Source organism: Suncus etruscus, chromosome 16 (genome assembly GCF_024139225.1).
Source record: "Suncus etruscus isolate mSunEtr1 chromosome 16, mSunEtr1.pri.cur, whole genome shotgun sequence".
Taxonomy (NCBI): Eukaryota; Metazoa; Chordata; class Mammalia; order Eulipotyphla; family Soricidae; genus Suncus; species Suncus etruscus.
In genome coordinates, this window is record NC_064863.1 from 49,694,151 (window position 1) to 49,713,444 (window position 19,294).

General features: G+C 33.3%; 1 non-coding gene across 1 annotated transcript; it reads left to right on the forward strand.

The window, feature by feature from the left end:
• Positions 1-18,728: 18,728 nt before the first annotated feature.
• On the forward strand, positions 18,729-18,861 carry LOC126032723 (small nucleolar RNA SNORA51). Its single transcript, XR_007503942.1, has one exon. It is a non-coding gene; the product is annotated as a small nucleolar RNA SNORA51 (small nucleolar RNA).
• The last annotated feature ends 433 nt before the right edge of the window (positions 18,862-19,294 follow it).

Here is a 19,294-nt window from a genome sequence, read left to right on the forward strand (position 1 = left end):
GCTATTTCTTTGAGGAAAAAATAAACCCTCAGGTACAGAAAATAAAATGAAAGAGCACTTAATTAACACTTAGCCAACCCTTGCTAAAACAATGTTCAATAGAACATATGATGTTTAACACTGATTGTTTCTAATATTTTTGAAAGTTTTTTAATTACTTTATTTAAGAAATATGAATACATAATTATTCATACTTCAATGTCAGTCATAGAATATACAATACACTTCACCAGTGCATATTTCTCTCCAATAATGTCCCCCAAACCCTCCCCTGCTCCCCTCTAGAGCAGATATTCCGTCTCCTCCCCTCCCCCCCTCCCCTCCCCTCCCCTCCCCCCTCCTCTCCCCTCCCCTCCCCTCCCCCCTCCTCTCCTCTCCCCTCCCCCCTCCCCTCCCCTCCCCTCCTCTCCCCTCCCCTCCCCTCCCATAAGAATTATGCCTGCCCCAAAGTCAGGCATAAAGAAAAGTGAAACAGAAACTGGGTACACTGATGGTATTATAAATGTGTACTAGTGAAGGATGGTGTACATTGTATTGTTGAAAATCATTAACAGCTTTGCACTTGTTTAAAAAAAGCAACAAGTGTATTATGGACATCCTTGTAACCATGGTGTTTAAATAAAGTAATTAGAAATTTTAAAAAATGAATTAAAATATTATTAGTAATAATTAATATTATTACAATTATAGAATTTGGAACAACTATTTATATTAAATATGTAAAAAGAAAAGAAATATTTAAATATGAGATAAAAATTGCAGTAAGGTATACCATTATATTTATTTAGGTTTTAGGGTTATGTTAAGTATAAACTAATTTGTTTACTTCTAGTAATATTAGAACTATGGGAAAGATGAGAATATTTACGATTTTAAACTACAGTACATACATTCTATCTGTATCAGATAATATAGAGGAATAGTTATATATATCCTTTTTTTTAAGCTGTACACTTTTTCCCTCTGGGGAAATAGGCTATTCACATTATTTTTTGCAAAGTGGGTGGTAGCAGCTTGTGGTGTTTTGGGTTTCCTCCTGACTGAACTCAGGGATCACTCCTAGTAAGGCTCCAGGAATCACATGTGATGCTTGCATAGAATCAGGGTCAGACCTTTGCAAGGCAAGCTCCCTATCTCATATACTGTTATTTTGACCCCCGTTGGTCTTTTCTTAATGAAATTTCATAATTACCTCAGTCAGCACCAAACTCACAGAAAGTGCCTGCCAATACTTGTTCCTATTGCTTATATTTATTATATTTGTCCTATCTTAGTACTTTTATTCATGTTAATTGACATTGACAGAAATAGGCTAAATGACCTAAGAAAATTGTGGCTTCTGTAGAGAACACATAAAATTTGATATATTGTGAATTTTTATTATCCTACATATCTTTTTTATTTAAATTTTTTAGAGCAACAAATTAAATCTCATGCCTCTCTCCAGCCATGGCCAGTCCTTCTGAACATAGCTTATAACATTAACAAAAGTTTCAATATTTCTTTATCATAGTCTTATATTTATATAATATAAATTATATTAATATTCTTTTTTATTTGTTTGTTTCTGTTTGGGGACTATACCAAGTAACCTGGCAATGTTAATGATTTACTTTTGATGATATTCAAGAAGAGTTCAGGAGGGGACAAAGAGATAGCACAGTGGTAGGGCATTTGTCTTGCATGAGGCCTAACTGGGGGGACCAGGTTAGATTCTCTACATCCCATATGGTCCCCCAGTCTGTCATTGGTGATTTCTGGGAAAGAGCCAGGAGTGACCCCTGAGTGCCACTAGATATGGCCCCCAAACCAATCAATTAATTAACCAATCAATAAATAAAGTTTAAAAAAACAACAACAAGAAGAAGAACTCAGGAACCATATCTGGTGCTGGGAATCAAGCCCAGGACAATTGTGCATAAAGTAAATACCCTGCCTGCTGTACTAAGTCCCCTGTACAAATAAATTTTAATAACATTAAGTGAGTTCAGTGATTCACAATAGATACCTTTATAAATTCTGAAAGCATTTAAAATAAAACATGTTAGTATATAGGACATCATTGTCTTTTAGTTAGAGGATATACATTTTAGAGAGGAACAAAAAGGCACATTGAAATCCCTTTGGATCCTGCATTAGATATTTGATAGTTCACCTTTAGTAGCTGCCAAAGGTCATTGATTAGAAGGGATCAAACTCATTGCTAACTCTGAAATATCAAATGAGAGATTAATCAAACTCCACAAATCTACAAAGATGTCAGCTTGCCAACGATTTTTCCTGGACTATTGAGGATCGGCTTATTTGGAATGAATTAAATTGATGAATGTAGGAAGAAGTCAAATGTTGTGAAATACATTTGGGATGGCTTTGCTAAAACATCAATAAGTATCAACTCTTTTTTTATTAAAGCTGAAACATTTCAGAATTCTTGCATACCAGTGTCAGGTGTATTAATTATTTTATGGAATTTCTTTCTCTCTCATCTTTCATATTTCCTAAAAGATTACCTCAAAAAAAAACCCCTGAAACTTTGATTTGAAAAATCTAATTTAGATGACCCCTGACCATTTTCATTTTTATAAATTAATTTCAATAACCACCTCCAGAAAACACTGTCAATTATGCCCAGAAGGAAAATTATCATTTTGGAAGAGTGTCACATAGTTTTAACAAAAGGAAAACTGTAATTTCAGTAACATTTCCTGTCAAATATAAGCAAAAATATAATTAAATGGTTTTCATCTTACTTTAGTGTAGGAATAATATTGACACTTTGGTGGCAGATCTGATGTGTTCACAATTTTCTCCTAAATTTCTAAACTTAAGCTGAAGCAATAGCACAGCAGGTAAGGCATTTACCTTGCAATGTCCAACCTGGGTTTGATACCTGACATCCCATATGCACACCCCCACCCCCAGGTGTGCCAGGAGAGATTTATGAGTGCAGAGCCAGGAATAAATGAGCATTAACATGGCCCCAAAGCAAAACCAAACCAACAAACAAATAAATTATTTGCGAACATGAACTCTGGTAAACCTTTGAAACTCAAAAATATATATTGCTGTAGGCAGCTTCTGTCCTACAGCCATCAGTGAGATTTTGGTGAATCCAATTTAGGGTGAGTGGGCTGCCTGGATGCCGAAATATGAAATATAAAATAATGAAACCACACACAGAGAATGTGGGGTCAACACATTTCTGTCAGGAGAGTGACAAGTTTAATTTTTGAGCAGGGGAATTTATAAGGGTAAAATTAGCCACAGGTGAAGGATAATTGTAATCACAAAGCCTAGTACAACAATAACAATACCTAAGCTATGGTTGTGACTGTAAAAATTCTAAATTACAAGGAGAAGGTCACAACTCAAGGTAACTCCTTATAAGCTTACTTTAAATACAAAATCAGGATTAGGAGGAAGTAGGAAATATCTAGAAACTTGATCTTTCTAGGCTGGACTCCATAGTTTTAGAGGTTAAGTGAAGGGAGGAATCCCCAAGAATGAGCTTCCCTGTTTCTAAAGGAGGATCAGTAGTCAAAATCTGAATTCTGGTTATGCCCTTGATTACCAGAAACTGCAGATGCAAAGAGTAAAATTGTCTTTGCTTTTAGGGCTGAATATATCCAGAAAAAGGGGTTCTGAAATAAACTTTGGTGCTGGAATTTCTGAGCCAAATTATTTGATAGAGGCTATTATTTTGCCTGATATATATATAAAGGAGAGATAGACAAATACTGACTGAAAATATAATGCCAGGCGTCTCTTTGGAAATTCCTCAACCATCCACGCAGGGGAAAATGGCGTCCACAGCAGGCCTTTTTAGGAGCCCCATGGGGGTTAAATTAGTTCTACCCATCAGGAAAATCTGAGGATACATCTGGTGGACTGAGCCCCCCTAAAAGCTTAGGTATGCCCTGGCAATATATTAATGAACTTTTCTCTAACTTTTTTCTACAAATGTCTAAAAACTATTTAGTGGTAATTTTAGAACTAATGTCAGTATCAAATATATAAAATTGCAAGCATATTAAATTGTAGCTTTTATGTGAATAGATACATATATCTCTAAATTTACTCATTTAAAACATTTAAACCAACTATTCTAAGTATGTACTGGTAATTATATTTACTATATATGTGTTTAATATAAAAACAAGACTAAATATATAGACATTGGTTAATGTTTTTTGTTTTCCTTTTGAGTATGTAACTCACCAGTAAATTGACAACCTCCAATAAAATTCTTACTTTAGGAAAGAGAGATAATAAAATATGACTTTGATTAATATTAAACTAACCTGGGCTATATCCCCTTTACCATATATTGTCCTTGATCTCCCTCAAGACTGATTAGTTAGTATAGAGCCAGAAATTATCTCTGAGTTCAAACAGTTGCAGTGCTGGCAGTGCTTAGCAGTTACTCCTGGCTCGCTCTCAGAAATTGTCCTGGGAAGCTCAGAGGACAATATGGGATTCTGGGTTCATGTCTGTCCCGGTCAGCAGCATGCAAAGCAAACTACCACTGTGCTATAACTTCAGCCTCCAATTAAAAAAAAAACTTTTTATTTGCTTATATAAAACAAAAACATTAAGCTTAATTTCAATTGGAAAAAATGTATTTTGTTATATACTTTAATTATTTCTCATATGTAATTTCCCTAACACTCTTATTAAGATTACTAATGAAAAATGGAAGAATGTCAAATGAGATACCTTGATCTCATTTTCTTTTGAAAAAATTAAAAAGAATATTTTTAATCAGAAAATGCTTTACTCATTTAGATTTATGCTTGAATTATTTTATTCCATGTGCACAAATGCTTATTTAATAGTCTCCTTTTGTACGCTGTTCTTTATTATTGCATAATACTTTATTCTGAGAATTTGAGCAGATAACAAGATGACATTAGAAAAATTACTATATCATTTAGAGGAAAAATATAGTTATATGAAAAAGAAATATAAGTAGTTATTTGGAGGTTAAAGTTCTCATGAATTCCCATAAATTCAAGTTTAAATAAGTATTAAACATAACTTCAGAATGCTTTACAATTCATAATCTATTCATTAATACATGGTTATTATATACATAGTATTAGTTCCTGTACAAAGTTTGTAAGGTAAAATTATATACTAGACAGTTCTCTTCTTGGAGCATTTACAATGTATTGGATGAAGATAATAGGTTAATATATTTTAATTTTAGTGTGGCTTAACTTTCATTTATAATAATAATAGTCATGAAACTACTATGTGCGGTGGTTGTGACACAATTTGAAGTAACTATTTTATACCCAGATATATACATATATTGCAGAAAATATGTAAACACACATATATGTGAAGAGATCTTAAAATAATATGCATTTCTTAGAATTACCTATATATTGATATATGTATATCTTTTGGTCACCTCTTAATGCTGAGGGCCTATTTCTAGCTCAATGCTGGATAATTATATCCAGTGATTCTTAGGAAACCATATTCTGTAAAAGGATGCACTCAACTCATTGAAATATTTTTCTTTTAACTAAAGTATTTCTATTCACTTGAGGAAAATTATTTTTGCTCTATTTTGCAGCTTAAATATTTGCATCAATTGTGTGAGCAGATATGTTTCTCACATGAAAGAATAATAAAGACATTCAGAGAGAAGAGTTAATGAGAGTTAACAAAGCACTAGATATATCTGTATATTTTAACACTCTTGCTGTGATGTTTTTTAAATGAGTCACCCCATTAGGCTTATTTACATTTGGGAGGAGTCAATATGACTAATTACCATGTCTATGATTAGTCAATATGACTAATATGGCACCACAGTTAATTTTACAGCAGTGTCAATATTGTACAACCATGCAATTTTTCTTTGCAACTGTTGTTAAATGTTTCGATGGCAAATATTTTGATTAATCTCTATGTATTTGTATGGAGTTACAAATGAAGAAAATAATTAGATCAATAGAAATTATAACCCAAATTATTTTAAAATTTTGGTAGTATACATATCTGTCAGTTATTCTTCTCCATGAATATATATATTCAACTGCTTCCTTTTGAAACCAATGATTCATTTGGCTACTTAGAATTTCTGCAGTACATCATATTATTGTTGTTATCATTTTTATTGTTTTACCTAAAGAATGTTTCCAAAGATATTTTTTATTTTCTTCCTTCAACAAAAATCTCCAGCAGCAGGAGTATTTCCTGAGTGCAAAACCCTGAGCACTACTAGATGTGGCCCCAAATCCAAAGCAAAACTTATATTCATTGTTCTCTGTGTATATTACTTCATTTTTGCCTAGATTTTGATCATACTCTGAATGAAAGGGGTTCTCTGTGTATATTACTTCATTTTTGCCTAGATTTTGATCATACTCTGAATGAAAGGGAGTTACTCTACTTATTACCTTTACCACTATATTAATCTAAAATTTTCATGATTAGAAGCACAAATACACACATTTCATGGAGCAAGTTATTTATTAGAAAAAATTAGTTTATGTCTTTTATGTGTATGTAAATGTGTATATGTGTATGTTTACTCCCAGAATAAAAATCAGGGCCTTATATATGACTTCTTTACATAGTATTTGAACAGTGACAAATATTAAGTAGTTTAATACTAAAAGAAATCCTTTACATGCATTCTTATTTAATTTTTATTTTGTAAATTATAAACATTTGAATCTATGTGACTAGCTAGCTTCATCACAGCGACAATGATAGAATAGAAAATAAACAGCTTCTCTCAAATAAATTGACTAATGAATTAGAAAAAACTTCAGTACACAGCACATAAAGTGCTTATTTATGAGAATTTATCTTTGATCTCTACTAGTATTCTCTCTGGAGTTTTAGAATTTAATTATCAGTGTTTTCAGGAACTTTTCTAGGTGATAGTAATGAATTTTAAAATCTGAGAACCAGTGATATAGTGCATATGAGAGTATTTAAACCAAGGTATCAAAATATGAAAAAATATACTAACTTAATACAAAAAATTTCTTTAACAGGAGAGTATGGAATTTGGGTAATAAGGATTCAAGGGACATGATCCAAGTATTTTCTAAGATGCATCGATATTTTATGAGCTAAATATGATAAATTGAAACCATAAATTATAACAGACACATTTTTAAAAATAGTCTAACAAAAAAGACTAAATATCTAATAAATTTTTTCTTCAAATACTTAACAATTATCAAAATTAAAATTATAATCAATAAAATTGTCTATAAATAGGTTTAATTTTTTGAGATATTTTATCATTAAATATTGTACCCCAAATATCTTCCTTCCAACAAGATAGTTTTTTATTTACATGATTATTCTTGTTTAAAATTTATTGCTTAAGCAGAGAGAAAATGCAGCAGTAGGACACTACTAGTCTTTGAACATGCTGAGCAAGATTCAATTCTTAGTACCCTGTATAGTCCCTCAAACCTGCCAGGAGTTATTTTCTAAGCAGCTAGAAGTATGTTCTGTGTACTACCAGGTATGGCCACAAAAAACAAACAAAAACAAAAACAAACAACTTTTTAAAAGCCAGGGAGATGGTTCAAAGCACTAGATTTTGCACACATTATCCCAATACTACTTAGTTGATCAAGTGCTCAGCACCAAATTAGAAGTATAGCACTTGATCAACTGAGTTTTTTTTTTTTTTGGCCTGTTTGTTTTTGGGGCCACACCGGGTGACTCTCAGGGATTTTTCTTGGCTATGTGCTCAGAAATAGACACTGGCTTGGGGGACCTTATGGGAAAACAGGGGATTGAACCACGGTCTGTCCTAGGCTAGCACAAGCAAGGCAGATTCCTTACACCCTGTGCCATCGCTCCGGCCTCAATCAACTAAGTTTGACCTAAAAGCTTAAAAGAAAATAATGTAAAGAATAAAAATTCTACTCCTTTAACAAACCTATACATTCATCTATTCTAGTCTTTTATAAAAATTGCTTAATACTGCTTGATAGTTGTCTTTTGAGCCAACGGTTGGTAACCACATTTTATTTAATGTAAACTACAAAAGTTATGTCTATACTTATTTTTAAAATTTATTTTGTATTTTATGATATCCCCAAATATATGTTAGAGTGTGGTGTTGAATTCATACTCAGAAATGCTGGTGATATACTGTGAAAAGCAAGCAGTTATTTATTTGTTTGTTTGTTTGTGTGTGTGTTGGGCCACACTTGCGTGCACTCAGGGGTTACACCTGGTTTTGTGCTCAGAAATCACTCCTGGCAAGCTTAGGGAACCACATGGGATCCTGGGAATTTAACCTGGTCTGTCTTGGGTCCACTGTATAAGAGGCAAATGCCCTATCACTGTGCTATCTCTCTGGCCCAGCCCACATATATTTAAAAACAACATTTCTATTTATCAAATTATGTAGATTAAAAGTACATATTTAATATAAGACTTTATCTTCTATGAGACATCAACATTTCTGTTGAGAATAACGATTCATTTATTCTCTAGAATAAGTGAAATATTTACTGTAAGAGGAACATAATTTGCTTCTCATAAACATTTATAGTGAGAAACTAGAAAATTAAATTTTTTTTACATTTAAGTATAAATAACACTAAAGAAAACTAGAGCAAGTATTTCATAAATTTGTTAACAATTATATAGGTGTATAATTTTTTAGATACCACTCATTTTCCATTTTTATGTTTGTCTCACTTTTTATTTGTTAATTCTTACTATTTGGAATTTATGGTTGTAAATTATACAAATATTGGTATAAGACTAGGATATTTTAAAACATAAAATGAATCCTTTGATTTGGAAACGTGCAAGTGTATTTATGGAAAAAATTGTGTTATTTATAATGATTCATACCATTTCATCTTCATGACATACCAATACAGACATCTATTTTACATTTTTCTTTTACTGAAATAGAAGAATTGAAACATTATACACCAACAATTTTTTATAGGCTTATAGTATTTTAGACATTATCTTCTAGTGAGTGCTGATGACAAACTATCAAAAGCTCTAGGGAAATTATCCCAGGTGGTGGCCCTGGCAAGGGAATGGAACATTGCTCCTAAATAGTGGATTGATTCTGAATGAATGCCTTGTATTAGATGATCCCTGGTCTCAGCAGGATTTTCAAAAGACATTATTGACTTGCTGCCTTAATGTCTGAGGCCAACAACCTGTAAATCCTATGACAGAGACCATAGGGAGTTCATTTCTTTGGACAGAAAGAAAAATAATTCAGATTCCCTTAAAGAAGATTGAAACTACCAGTATTGATTTTTGAGAGAGATAAAATAAATAGTAGATTCTTTCCTCCTAATCAGGCAAATTACAGCAATAGCTGACTGAAGCTTTTCCTACCTTTAAAATTCAAATATAAAGTTCAAAATATTTAATTTTTACTCATACATGTTGCTTTTATAATTTAGGTTTGATTGCCATGTTCATTCACCATTTTTAAAGACAAAAATGTAGCTTGTGGATGCTTTCAGAGTTATTTGCTTTTTCTGAAATCCAAACAAAATACTATTTTATTGTATTTTACTGAACTTAACTCTATAAAAGTTTTCTGAGGTGATAGTCTAATGAATGAAGAGATATCTATTATATTTTCTTATTCAATGATTTGAAAGCTTATTGGCTAACTTTGAATTGACTTTTAATTAAATACAATTATAAATATAACAAAGGTCTCATCTAGCTCTTGACTGAGGCATTGTCTCAACACTTTCTGAAATACTTATATTATGCAACTTACTTTAATCTCCATTTTAGAGTATTATTGCCCAGATACAAGGCAAGGCAATTTGCTAACAAACAAGTTCCCTACTATCTCACAGATTGCAAAGAGATCTTTTATGAATGAAGCACAATACTGTCACAGGCAGGGGCTACTGTTAACATTTATTGGAAAACAGTCTGGAACCTAAACCAACTTAATGGCATAAAGGCTTTTGAGACAAAGGCACATCTCAGGATCTGGGATAGCTTTTGAAATACAGAATTCTAAACCCAGAAAAGGGGTAAATCATTGAGAGAAGAAATATAAGAACAAAGGCTTAGATAAGAACTTTAGAATGCCCTCCTCCCAGTTGAGGGTAGGAAATTAGACTTGCTGAACCCCTGCATCCAATATGGTCCACATAGTTGACATACATCGTCCACATAGTTACACAGTCCACATACTTCAACGATTCTTGGAGTAACTACTAATTTCAGAGCCAAGAGTAACCCTTAAGCATAATTGGGTTAAAAAAGGGGGGGGGAATGCAAAGCAATATTACAGCGGTAGGGCATTTACCTTGCACACAGCTGACCCAGGATGGACCTCGTCCATGGTCCCCCAAGCCAGGATCAATTTCTGAGCACATAGCCAGAAGTAAACCCTGAGCATCAGCGAGTATGGCCCCCAAACCAAAACAAACAAATAAACCAAAAACGTATCACTGTATGTGGCCCTCAAAGAAAAAAGAATTCAGGAATGGAGGAGCAGAAATACATTGTTTTGCCTAAAGAAATATCTAACTCCTGCATATATAAACATGTTGAAGAAGAAAATGATGGGAAATACATAAATATAACCTTGCCTCAAAAACCATTTTGGGCCCTATTCCAGAGAACCTTATGTTCTTTATTGAACGTAAGATCCTCTTTCTAACCTCATTTACAAATAAACTGTTTGTATTTTACCATTTACATACTAGTGAATTTCCTTTCTTTAAGTAAAGGCAATATTCCTGAGAAATATTTTAGAATTTAAAACTAGTTTTTCTTTCCTACAGAGTCCAGTCTACCTGAGAAATCAGGTAGAACAAATCCTTTCCCATGCTCTGTAGACAAAGTGTGACTCAGTTACAGTTTGATGAACTGTCTCATGGTGTTGATGAAATCTAAGATCTGTACCATATGACTATTTAGAACAAACTTGCATCTCCTAAACTTATGCATGCATGTACTTCCTTTAGTTACTAAAGCGGGTAGGGAAAAATGAAAGACTGTTCTTTAGGCTAGTATCTATTTCTCTTCACTCAAATTCTGGCAAATCTCACAACAATTATATTTAAATTTTTTTTTTTTTGGTTTTTTGTTTTTCAGGCCACACCGTGACACTCAGGAGTTCCTCCTGGCTATGCACTCAGAAATCGCTCATGGCTTGGGTATAGAACCGGCGGTCTGCCCTAGGTCAGCATGTGCAAGGCAAATGCCCTACTGCTTGTGCCACTGCTCCTGCACAAGATTTTTTGTGTGTTTTAAAATAAATCTTTTTTTTTAGTCACACCCTGCTGTGCTCAGAGATTACTCCTGGTTCTGTGCTCAGAAATCGCTCCTAGCAGGCTCTGGGGGAATCATTTGAGATTCTAGGAGTCATACTGGAGTTCATCAGGGGTTGGCCACATGCAAGACAAATGCCCTACTACTGCACCACCGCTCCAGTCCCTAAATACTTTTTTTTTATTTACACTTAAAAGGAAAGTTAATGTATAAGTAGAATCTGTATAAGAGTTGATTGCAATTTGAGACACATGATTCTTCTGAATCTCTCTTTTTTGATATCCAGAGATTTGGGGAGAAATGTCTTGCCTATCAGAAACTCATAGGCTATTAGATCAGTAAAAGTGAGTTATTGATTAGTCTTTCAAGATCTGGTTGCTGATAATTAAGCAAACTATGGTTACAACAGTGGATACATTCCTCCTTTGAGTCCTCAATGGCTGGATACTAATGGGGCTGGAGCAATAGCAGAGTAGGTTATTTGCTTTAACACAGGGCCCATTTGGCTTCCTTCCTAGCATCCCATCTGGTGTGCTTTTTCTTTCAGGAGTAATCCCTGAGTGCAGAGCTAGGAATAACCCTTGAATGCCTCCAGGTGTGGCCCTAAAACAAATCAACAATATCTTCATGAATGTACCGATTTTTTATATTAGATAATTCAAAAGAACATGCCTTTTGAGATTGACTATAGATTTAGAGAGACTTTTATTTTGGTTGTCTCCTCTCCAGTTGTGTGTGTGTGTGTTAGGAAAAGTTTCTGGAAATATGTACTTTCTAGGCTGTAGACAGTTTCTCCACTGACCTATCCTTAATAGTGTTTGTTCACACACTATTAGTCAGTGAGTCATATGGCACTTTGCCAGCATTTTTCTATGGGTTGAATGTTTTGTCTTAAATGTAGATCATCATTAATTTTTTTCTACATCATTTTTCTTATTTTTTTTTTATGTTTCCTTCTTATATATCTCAGATCTTTAAGTCCTTTACAATATTTTATTGATAGCTTTCTGTAGAACGATTTCTTAAAACTTTTCTGGTAGATGATAAATAAAACTATAAGTATTAATTTCTCTAAGGTTCATTATTTTATAAAATTATTTATTTATTTTTGGTTTTTGGTTTTTGGGTCACACCTAGTAGCACTCAGGGGCTACTCCTGCTCTACTCTCAGAAATCGACCCCGGCAGGCTCAGGGCACCATATAGGATGCCAGGATTCAATCCACTGTCCTTCTGCATGCAAGGCAAACGCCTTACCTCTATGCTATCTCCAGCCCTATTTTATAAACTATTAATACTCCCAACTCAATCTTAAAATAATAATTGGAGATTAAGCATTGCTAATAAACAGAAGTCAGTTAAATGAATGGTTAACAAAACTTAATGTCCAATATATTTTGTTTTAGATTTGCTTAACAAAGAATATTCAATTATTTTACTTTTTATATTATCCAAATCATAATGTAATCACAAAACACACAATATATAATAATATACATATACTTATTCAGCTTTTAAAAGATAAAATGGAAATATATTGCCTATTGAACATAATATTTTATTTACAATGTTCACATCTTAATTTTTTCTCATTGGATTATGTAGCTGTTTACAATACTTCTATTCTAATGTGTGCATTTTCTTTACCTTCATAAATTTGTAAGATATGATTGACTTCTGATAGTTCATTATGTTAGAAAGTATAAATTTCCTAAAATTCTTTAATCTAGTTTTCTATATATAACATTAAAATGTTTGTTAATGTTTAGAATTTTGTAGGTAAAATAATTTTATTTTTATTCAAAAATGTATAATAAATATATTCATTATATATCTTTTACTTTATTCTCTTTTATGATTTTTGTGTTTAATATATCTCACAATTATATTATTGGTCTTGAAATATATTCAATGGTAATCATTTTGAAGTTACTATTCTTTTTGTTATTTTTTTGGATTTTTTGGGCCACATCCCATGACCCTCATGGGTTACTCCTGGCTATGCACTCAGAAATCACTCTTGACTTAGGGGACCAGATGGGACACTGGGGGATCAAACTGTGGTCTGTCTTAGGTTAGTGTGTGTAGACAAATGTCCTACCGCTTGCCCCACTGCTCCTGTACTTATTTTTGTTTTTTTTGTATTAGATATTTTGAGACAAAATTTGTAACATGTCAAAATTATTCTACATTTTTCAGGAATAAAGTTTATTTTACTTTTTTCAGTGCTATATTTGTATATATTGTTCTGGAATTATTTTTCTTTTCTTTTTAAACCATGTTGGTGGTGTCCAGTGTCTATTTCAGCTCTTCATTCTGAAATGACCCCTGGTGGTGTTCAGGGATCAAAAGGTGGTACCTGGGATTCCAAATATGATAAGCAGGATGCAAGGCAAACATCTTGACCACTGTTCTGTCTCCAGCCCAAGCAGTGACAGAATTAGCTCAACAATTTTGTAGACATTAGAAAATATTTTTACTTGGAACATTGAGATTATTTTATTCTTTGATATACATCTATATCTATATCTAAATCTATATATTCTGTTGATATCTATATTTAAATCTATATATGTATTTGTTGCCATTGCCTTATATCTGCTCTAATTGTTTTTCAGTTATTTGAATATGTTCTTTCAGTGTTTAACATTGTTTCACTAAGATATATTCAGGGGCCCGGAGAGATAGCACAGCAGCGTTTGCCTTGCAAGCAGCCGATCCAGGACCAAAGGTGGTTGGTTCGAATCCTGGTGTCCCATATGGTCTCCCGTGCCTGCCAGGAGCTATTTCTGAGCAGACAGCCAGGAGTAACCCCTGAGCACCGCCGGGTGTGGCCCAAAAACCAAAAAAAAAAAAACAAAAACAAAGATATATTCAGGTTTCTTTTTAAATTATTTTAGAGAAAAGCATTTTTAAAATAACGTGCTTACATTTAGTTTTATTAAACTACATAGATTGTCAAAAATCTAATTTTCATGTTTTAGTGGTAAAAACTAATCACTATAAAGTTTCAATTGGTTCCTATCACAGTTTATAGAATTTCTCCCTCCTACAGTTGATAACCTCAGTACTGTCAGTATCTAAAATTTGTTTTCAATGGGCATTATGTTCGCTATCTTTGATTCTTATATATTACCTATAAATAGATAAGACATTTTTTTTCTCATTCTGATTCAAACTCCTTAAGATGATCCACCTAGTTCTACCACATAGAAAAAAAGATATTTTCACATTCTGTTTAGGATGTCTTTTTCTATTATAGTAACTGTGTTTTTGTCACTGTATCTTAAGTTTGAGGATAACATATTTTTAGTCCATTGTGTTAACTTTTATTCACTTGTGAGCTAGTGTTCAGCTAGTTTAGCTAGTGTTTAATTTCAGGTATGCTATTATCAATTTTTTCAAATACAAGTTGATGAATAGATTATCCATTCTCTTAATATTATGATTTGGGTTCTTGGTTATAAATTAACTGGCCATATATCTGATAGTTTATTTCAAGATTCATTTTTTATTTTATTAGACTGTCTGATTTATTCCAGGACCAAACTAAGAGGTTAACTGTAGTGCTTACATACACAAAGTTATACAACTGTAATTGTTCACTCTTGGTGGCATCCAAGTTACATATAGCTGACATTTGTGCACAGTACCGGGGTTCACATTTATTTTTATAAAGACAGTTTTTTTTTGGCATTGGTATCCTGTGGATCCCTGCAATTATGTTTAGTTCCTAATATGGTTTTTCTTTCCATATGAAGTAATGTATGATTTTTAAACTAAAAAAAAACTTTTTATATAAGGATTGAAAGTAAAAATTAGCATAACATTTATAATACACAGATAATTAAAGATGAAGTATTTTATCTTAGTCATGTGATTTTATTTTAATAATAATATAAATGTATTTTAATAATTGAACAATAAAGAAAATCTATAAAACTGACATAAAAAGAACCATTTTCATGAAAAGTTTCTTATGGCAGAAAGTCTTTCAGAATGACAATCTATGCTGTAGTGGATCCAACTGTAAAATTTTAATATGTGTACATTCTTTCATAAGAAAATTGAGGATTTATTTGTTAATTGACTTTGAGAACCAAGGATTAAAGGTTTAAGTACTATCTTTATTAAGGATAAAAACTAATTAAAGTTTTAATCTTAAATAATCTCAGTATTAAAGAATATCTACTAACGTTGTGTAATGGTTATCGAAGTAAACTGGTTCTTTCCAATCACATGCCTCTATTTTCTGTCTTTCCCTCAACTCTATTTTTCCCCCAAATGTTGTCATTAATCAGTGGAGATATCATGATCTTATATTTTGGTGAAATAATACAAATGTATTTTTCAATATTCAAATAAAAATGACTATAGTTCATTCTCACTTAGGACATTGTGCCATTATCATGAAGAATCTTCATGCGAGAGCCAATTTCTAAGGGAGTATTAATTTTGAAAAAAATAGTTATTTGAGTACCTCATTAATTTAATTTATAAGCATATTTTTTAAAGGATAATTGTTTTTGGAAAATAAAAATTTTTGAAATCTGGTCTCTGTAATCACTGTGACTTTGTGTTAATGAAAAATTTTCCTACAGATATTATTTAGTAGATATTAATAAAAAAGATAACTATAAATGTAGGGATGGAGAAAAAAGAATACTGTATAAATGCATTTTAATTATTATATAAATATAGAATCATAGGCAAGATAAGTAAACAATATGAACAAAAAATAAATTTGAATTAATGCTATAAAAGGGCTTTGAAAAGGTTTCAAGAATTAGTAAAAGTTTTTATTAGGAATAATAAGATGCAATTGTCTGTAAATTGTACCTAATACATTATAAAATTATTATTGGTAGAAAAGTCAATATAGGAATGTTCAGAAATACACAGATTAGTTCTTCGATTATATGTTTCAATACACTTTCCAGTGTACCTTGAATAGTTAAGCTACAGTACATTAAAGTAAATTGTTACCATACATTTATTCACACAATTGATATTTACTAAGGCTCCTGATCATTTAGCTATAAAAATGGGTCATACATATTGTACGGTGTTGCAAGTCAGCCCTTGATGGGGTTGACTGATGGAGGGATGGAGGATGAGGCCTTTCCCCTCCAGCTCGGAGCACGCGTCTGCCACCCTGTTCAGCCGGCAGTTCTGAGGTGAAGTGGCGGGTAAAAGGCTAGCAGACAGTCAGGCATGTGAAAGTATCAGCTTTATTTGGAGGACAAGACTGAAACCAAAAGCCTCAGCATCAGTTCCAGCCAAAAAGCCCCTCGCCTTCCACAGACCCTTGCTTTTGTACCCCAGAATCAGGTACCACCCAATGGTGGGACCAGATACCACCCAATGGTGAGAGTAGAATCAGGTACCACCCTAGGGTGGGAGCAGAATGCTAGGTCACACCCTAGGGTAGGACACAATCATCAATCAGGGTAGGGTCGGTAACATAATAATCCCATTGAAATGTTTACATACACAACAGTAAGGGAGTAAGGTAGTTGTTATTGTGTTTGACCTGATATATTTGCCTGTACCAAAATAGATTCAAAATATAGCCTTAACTACTGCATTGGGTACTCCCTACCTCTACTATTATGACTACAACTGTGACTACTTCTACTACTACTACTACTACCAGAAGCACACTGCTACCACCACTACCACTACTACTACCACTACCACTATTACTACTACTACTACTACTACTGCTGCTTCTGCTGCTGCTTCTGCTGCTAATATACTGTGAAAAATATGATAGTGCACATAGCTGATAGTTATACGCACAGGCAGAAGAGACATAATTAGGATATGCATTTTTCAAATGTATATAAAATATGGTAAGTTATAAATTTTACTTCAATTTCAATTTGGAAATTTCACCACATGTATAAACTCACACATGCACACTTGCATGCAGATATATAACTCATTCTTGAGTATTCCAATTATGAATACTTTTTACAGGTCAAAATTACTCAGAAACACTAGGTATATGAGTTTACATGAGTTTACACATGACCACATCAATATGCACACTGTCAAGTTCAAAGAAACACTCAATAAAGTATGAAATATATATTGATAATTTGGAGCTGGAACGGTGGCGCAAGTTTTAGGGCATTTGCCTTGCACACATTGACCTAGGACGAACTGTGGTTCGATCCCCCAGCGTCCCATACGGTCCCCCAAGCCAGGAGTGATTTCTGAATATATAGCCAAGAGCAACCCTTAACCCCTGAGCATCACTGGGTGTGGCCCAAAAACCAAAAAAAAAAAAAAAAAAAAGAAAGAAAGAAATATATATTGGTATTTTGATTGTAAATATTCAGTATAAATAAAAACCATAAAATATTATTGTTTATACAAATATTTATATGATTTATATTCACCCAATACCCATCAAATAAGGGGTTAATATCCAAAATATACAGGGCACTGACAGAACTTTACAAGAAAAAATCTAACCCATCAAAATATGGGGAGAATAAATTAACAGACACTTTGACAAAAAAGAAATACAAATGACTAAAAGGCACATGAAAAAATGCTCCACATCACTAATCATCAGGGAGAAGCAAATCAAAACAACTCTGAGCTACCATCTCACACCACAGAGATTGGCACACATCAGAAAAAATGAGAACAAGTAGTGCTGGCGGGGATGTGGAGAGAAAGGAACTCTTATTCACTGCTGGTGGAAATGCCGTCTGGTCCAATCTTTGTGGAAAGCGATATGGAGATTTCTCCAAAAGCTGGAGTTGAGCTCCCGTATGGTCCAGCTATACCACTCCTAGTTATATATCCTAGGAACACAAAAATACAATACAAAAATCTCTTTCTCACACCTTATTCATAGCAGCGTTACTTACAATTGCCAGACTCTGGGAATAGCCTAGATGTCCCTCAATAGATGAATGGTTAAAGAAATTATGGTACATATGGTACAATGGAATATTATGCAGCCATCAGAAGAGATGAAGTCATGAAATTTTCCTATACATGTATATATTATGCAGCCATCAGAAGAGATGAAGTCATGAAATTTTCCTATACATGGATATATATGGAATCTATTATGCTGAGTGAAATAAGTCAGAGGAAGAGTGTTAAATACAGAATGGTCTCTCTCATTTATGGGTTTTGAGAAAAATGAATAACATTTGTGTAATGATTATCACAGACAAAAATAGAGGAGGATTGGTGGGTCCAGCTCCCGACATGAAACTCACCACAGGGATCGTTTAGTGCAGTCACAGAAATAATTACACTGAGACCTATCATAAGAAAATGTGACTGAATGAGGGAAGTAGAAAGCCTGTCTAGAGTACAGGCAGGTGTGAGGTGGGGAGGAAGGACACTTGGGATATTGGTCATGGGAATGTTGCACTGGTGAAGGATTTTATATATATAAATCAAAAAAAAAGAAAAAAGAAAAGATAAGCCTTTCCAATTCTTACCACAGGCTGTGTTCTTTACACTGACTGTATAGAAAGAGGAGGTACAGTAAATGCATCCCATATACACCTCAACACAGGCCCTTTGCCTGGTCTGTATTGTAAATTGGGGGACTAAATATATATTTATATGATTTTTAAATGCCGTGAAAACTACAAAAAACATCTTTAAGAAAGGTAAACTTACCCAGAAGTATATAATAATTAGATGAAAGACTATGCTTAAAGGTGAAGATGTAATGTCCTGAAATGAGAAAAAAAATGTTTTTTGCTTGTTTTTGGTCACACCTGGCAGTGCTCAAGGGTTACTCCTGGCTCTATGCTCAGAAATCACTCCTGGCAGGCTCGGGGGACCATATGGGATGTTGGGATTAGAACCACCGACCTTCTGCATGCAAGGTAAACTCCATGTTATCTCTCCGGCCCTGGAGAAAAATATTTTCATATTAGGAGAAATCAAAGAAACTCAAAATAGGTGAAGTACATAAAGTTGTAGACAGTACACAATTGAATGTCACAAGCAGGAGCACATTTCTGACATAAGTTATATAC